This window comes from Ictidomys tridecemlineatus, chromosome X (genome assembly GCF_052094955.1).
Source record: "Ictidomys tridecemlineatus isolate mIctTri1 chromosome X, mIctTri1.hap1, whole genome shotgun sequence".
NCBI classification, from domain to species: Eukaryota; Metazoa; Chordata; class Mammalia; order Rodentia; family Sciuridae; genus Ictidomys; species Ictidomys tridecemlineatus.
Window position 1 is genome coordinate 76,059,260 of NC_135493.1, and position 6,483 is coordinate 76,065,742.

Genomic DNA, 6,483 nt, shown 5'->3' on the forward strand with positions numbered 1-6,483 from the left:
TTTTAATCTAAAAATGTTATTTCCAAGGCTTAGGATGTAGCTCAGTAGAAGAGCATTTTCCCAGCATGTGTGAGGTCCAGAGTTCAATCCTTGGCATTGTAAAAAAAAAAAAAAAATGCTAAAAATGTGTTTACCATGTGGTCCAGCAATTGCTTTAATGGGTAATTATCTCCAAAGAAATTAAATTTTATATTAACACAAAATCTGTACATAGATGTTCATGCTAGTATGTTTTCAATAGCTTACAACTAGAAACAATGGAACTGATTTCATTGGATTAATTAAATAAAACATGGCAAATCCATACAATAGAATATTACTCAGCAATGCTACACATGGCAACTTGGATGGACATCAAGGGAACTATGATGAGTGAAAAAAAAGCCAATCTCAAAATGTCAAATATTATATGAGTTCATTTACATAACAGAATTATATATATGAAGAAAAACACTGTTTGTCAGGGATTAAAAATTGGGATGGGTAAAATGGTGATATAGCTATAAAATAGTAATAAGAAGGGGCTTTGGAGTAACTGAATAGTTTTGTGTCTTGATAGTGAAAATGAAGCTCACATATGACAAAATTACATAGGTCTAGACAGAGAATGCATGCAGTACTACTGAAATTTGAAAGAGCTCTGTGGATTGTACCACTGTTAATGTCCTGTCATTGTTATGCAACATGCCAACATTGGTAGAGGCTGGATAACAGTGGAGACCTACCTATTCATTTCTTTGCAACTTTTATTTAAATCTATAATTATTTCAAAAGTTAAAATAGTTTATAAAAGATTAACTCTCCATGTATACAACCAGAGATATGAAAAATTGTGCTATATATGTATTCAAGAATTATAATGCATTTCGTTGTCATATATAAATTTAAAAAAAGATTAACTCTCCAAAAGAAGTCTAGTTTTTTGAAATTAGCCTTGACATAGGTCCCTAAAGCTATTCCATATATCATAGAGTCCCTTGAATTCTTATTTATCCATATCCAGCCTGAGGTCTACAATAATCTTAGTACCACTTTGGGTTCCCATATTCTTTTTTTGGAGAATCAATTTTTTCTGTTAACAAATACCAAAAATGCTGGTGAACTTTTAGAAATAGAATGTGCCACTTATATCCTGGTTTGTTTTTGTTCAATCCTATTTTTGATTGACATATCCTTGTACATATTTATGGGGATAATATATAATATTTTTGATATATTTACATATCATTATGATGCTGAGAGACCATTTACTCACTGGCACATAGGGAGGCTTGTCAAAAATCAGGATCTTCACAAAATCACGCTTCTTTCAAGCTAAAGTGTTATTTCAAAGATGTCCTATAATGGTTGATAATCAATTTGTGTTGTATAATATCATATACAAAAAGAACTAAATTCCCCCATAATGTCCCAAAAGATGACAGAATATTTGTATTTTTTCTTAGTAATGGGGTCTAAGTGTCTCTGGCAGTGAGATTAATGTTTGTAAATAGACTTAATATAAATCTACCATTAAATGAAATCATAGCCAAGTTTTGCTCTAAGCTTCCTAACTTTACTATTTCTTTTGTTTACAATCTGAACAGGATCACTGAGTATATTATATTCAAATGTTAAGCAGTACTCCTCTTACTGTTGTCTTTTTCAAAGATGTTTTGAGAGAGTATATACCACAAATTATGTTCCCCAAGGAATAATGGGAGTTTTGATAACTGCATAGTATTACTAAATGGGTAGCCTGGGGATATGCATCTTGGAACATAGCTGGATAAAGTAAGATAAAATCAGTAAAACCCATTATTTCATCATCAGGCTATTAAAACCTTGGCATTCTTAAATCATTGATCCATCTATTTAAAGTTTTTGGACTAGCTCAGTCATTTCTCTAGAATGCTTCCCTATGTACCCTAACCCTGCTCTGGAACAAAACCGTGTTCTGTATAACATCAGGTCTTGCATCAGGAATATTTTTTGTAAACTTTAATTTAAAAAAAAACCTAAGTTTCAAATTATCATCATCTTATTTATAAACTGATTCCTTCCCATAAACACCTGTTATTATAAATATGTAATTTGCAGATAATTCATAGTTATTTTAAAGTTCCCTTTTAGAGATTATTACACACTCGATTAATATATAATAGAAATTTGTGATTTTTGTTCTTTTTTCTTACCATATAAAGCTTCTGAGTTACTAAAATTTAGATTACTCGATTATGTGAATGGTTTTAACTATCAATAAACATAAGGTTTCAATATCCGCAAAAAAGTACATTCATTGGATAAAGAAACTGTGTGTATACACACACACACACACACACACGCACACACACACACACACTGGAATATTACAATGGAATATTACTCAGCATTAAAAGGGAACAAAATCTTAGCATTTGCATGTAAATGGATAGAGTTGGAGAATATCATGCTAAGCGAAGCAAGACAATCCCCAAGAACCAAAGGCCAAATGTTCTCTCCGATAAGTGGATGCTGATCCATAATGGGTGGGGGGGTGTGGGAAGAATGGAGGAACTCTGGATTGGGTAAAGGGGAGGGAAGAGAGGGGATGGGATATGGGGGTAAGAAAGAGGGTGAAATGAGATGGACATACTTACCCTAGGTACAGGTATGATTGCACAAATGGTGTGACTCTGCATTGTGTACAACCAGAGAAATGAAAAATTGTGGTCCATTTGTATATAATGAATTGAAATGCATTCTGCTGTTATATATAACTAATTAGAACAAATTTAAAAAGTGAATTTTAAAAAAATATATTCATGTTTTATATCAATTTTTTAAATTATGTGACAATTCAGCCTTACCTAAATCATTGGTACAATCTTTGGTTGATAGTCATGATAGCTATTATAATATTTGAAAACTGCCTTTGTACTCTATAATGTGTAATGGACCAAATTAGATACCATGTTCAAATCTCAGATATGTCATTCACCAGCTCTGAAACCTTTGGAAAGTTACATGTTTAATTTTTCCCCCTGTAGAGCAAAAATGGTAATGTTGCCCACTTTTTGTATGCATTAAAAGACTTGTTACATCCAAGATGCTTAGTAAATTGACAGGTATAAAGTGCTTAAAACACATTTCCTATTATTACCCTCAATGAACATTATAGTGATCCTCTGGCAACCCCAGAGCTGGTAGAAAGATTATTTTAAGCTGAGAACCTTTGAGATTCAACAGATGCAGTAAGAAACCTTCCTTTATTTGTTCAAAAGCAGCAACTTCTGGGAAGTAAGTCTACCATAAGTCTCCTTATGGCCATGAAAAAGACCACTCATACATGCACAAACTTTCTTATCCCACATTTCTCCTAAAAGCCCCTTTGACTTTCTTAAAGAAATCTGTTTATTCTTTCCATAAGAACCTTTCAACTTTCTCCCTTTTCCCTACTAAATTAGGTACATACGTCTAACTTTAACCATGGTAGTACATTAGGATAAGCATTTTACCATATTATCTCATTTAATAGCATTTGACACCCTGTGAGCACAGATGTAATTTAGTGAGGTAGATATAATTTACTTACATATGATAGAAAATTAACTCCATATAAGAACTCCCACATAGAGTTGGAAAGATATTTACCAAATGAAAGAAAGAACTGGTAAATATCAAAGGTCTGGAAAAGCAGACACCAGAGATGCAATCTGGACATCATTATCTTGATGATAAGACTATGCTTAGCTGCACACACTGTTCAAGTTTCATCATAGCCTTACCACTTGAGACAGTGACATTGTCCTTCTTAGAAACAGCTAAAAGAAATTCTAGGGATGGACTCAAATTGTACTAGCTTGAGCCACATAAGCATGTTTGTGCCTAGAGACACAAACTCCACTAGAACCAATATTCTAGGAGTAGAAAAGGGAAAAGCCTTTCAAAAGAGAAGGATATTTGGCAGGAGGGTGATGTCATAGGAATACAAAACATATGTCCATTAAGATGGGTATTGTTATATCTACTTTACACATGGGGAAACCAGGACTCAGTGATTCAAGTACTTAACAAAGAAATCACACACTAAGGAATGGAGTGAGGAAAGAATCAAGCACAGTATTTTTGTTTTATTTTGTTTTTTCCTCACTATAAAGCTTATTGAATTCTGCTAGGGAAGGAGGAATTAAATAAATTATATACCAGTACTGCATTTTAAAGGAATATACACATAGACACTCTTCTGAGAATTACAGATTGAAACTAGACCAACCAATATTTAAAGATAGTCAATTGTAAAGGATAATAGCTTTTGACATTCCATTCTTCTGGCTCCTAGCTACAGATTTGCTGAATATGTTAAGTTGGTACACACTTTTGCTATCCCATACTTGATGGCCCAGAACATATAGAAAGTTCTTCATATATAAAACATATTTTGCAAAAGATGAGATAAATGTACCCTACAACAATAAAAACATAATTGAATATTAAACATTCCTGTTTTTAAAATTTTCTCAAACATTTCTGCCACCTCAGGCTCCAGTCTCTTTTCATGTTAATGTGCCCTATTTTTCATTTGTCTCTTAGAAGCAAGTAGTAATCAAAAGCAAAAAGTATTAATAGAGCAACCAGAGAAGAAGTTCTCCCAATATTTCAGATAAATAATTTAATTCTAATAAAGCAATTTTTCCAAAACTTTCATAGGAGCCTAGTTTTTCATGCCTGTGACAATTACATAAATTCAAAAGGAAGAAAACCACAAAGAATGTCTCCCTCCTACCCTTATCTTTCCATTCCCTTCCACAGAGGCAACAATTATTACTAGTGTGTCACCATTACTAATGTCCAAGAGTACAGGATAAATACATGATTGATACATGACCAGATTTCTTTATATTCTTTTCTGATTTAAAAAAATGATAGCATAATATCGGGTTTAGCCCTGTTTTCGTTTTAGATACATTATCTCATTTGCACTTACTGAGACAGATATTGATTATTCAACAAATTTATTGCTATTCTATACCAAACACAGGTGCTTGGGCTGCGTTAATAAACTAGGATCAAAGATCAATGCACAACAATAAACAAAGATCTTTTTTCTCACAGAACTTAAATTTAATGTGGGAGGACAAGCAACCTGATGAACAACAAATAAGCAAATTGCATAGTGAGTTAAAAGGTGATACTTTTTCTATGAAGGAAATCCAAGCTGGGTAAGGGGAAATTATGTGTGTGAGACACATATAACTTAAAACAATGATGGGGTAAGTATCATTGAGACGGTGACATTTGAGCAAAGATTTGAAAGAGGTGAGATATCCATGAGGATATCTAAGGAGGAGTTTCATGGACACAGGGTAAAGTCAAATGTCACATTTTATTTCATTTATTCCTCACTACAAAACTCATTGAATTCTGCTAGGGAAAGAGGAGTGAAATAAATTACCTATCTGTTAGGCTTTGTGCTTCTCTTTGTTTCTCTTTATTTACTAAATAGTCTATATTTTCTTAGTTTAGTTTTGAATCTTTTTTGTTTTTGTACTGTGAATCCCAGGGCATTTAACCACTAAGCCACATACCTAGCCATTTTTTTTCTTTTTTTTTCCCACACAGGGTCTCCCTAAGTTGCTGAAGCTGGCCTCACTAAATTGCCAAGGATGGCTTTGAACTTGCAATCCTATGACCTCAGCCTCCACAGTTGCTGGGATTACAGGTATGTATCACCACACCTGACTTTTTAAAACTATATTTATTTTATATTATTGGGGAGGGGATTCTGGGGATTGAACCCAGAAGCACTTTTTCCTAAATCTCCCATCACTTTTTATTTTTTATTTTAAGACAGGGTCTCACTAATTTTGTTAGGACTTCGATAAATTGCTGAGTCTGGCCTAGAACTTGGAGTCTTCCTGTCTCAGCTTCCCAAACTGCTGGGATTACAGGCATGTGGCTACTGTGCCTGGCTTGAATCTTTCTTCTTATAATTTGGAAAGCTTGTCTGTTTTTCTAGTTATTACATTCCCAACTACAATTTTATTTAATGCTTAGTGATTTCCTTATAAAATATCTACTATCTTGATATGCCATAAGAAATAATAGGGGAAAAACAGTAATTTTCATTTATTATATTTTTTTCTCAAAACATTTATAATTATATATTTATGTGTCTATTACTTATCAGATTTTTTTTATCCCCAGCTAGAAAATAAATCCCTTGCAGATCTAACTTTTGCTAGTTGCATCTATATTGGTAGTGTTAGTATAGCAAGTTATTGTCTAGGTGTGTTTTATTTTTGTTACATTATTCTGGTCTTAGTCTTATAGTTCAATTGATTTCATGCTTACCATTGGCACTTTTGCCCTGGATCCTCCATTCATTTCTTGATACCCTAAAGTTTGTTTCTCCTACAAAGGCTCAAGAGAACTCTGCTTCTCAAGTTCTTACATATTGTGTAGAAAATGTGTGAAAAACATGATGTGTCATATTTCTCAAAATCGTATTATTCACACATTTTT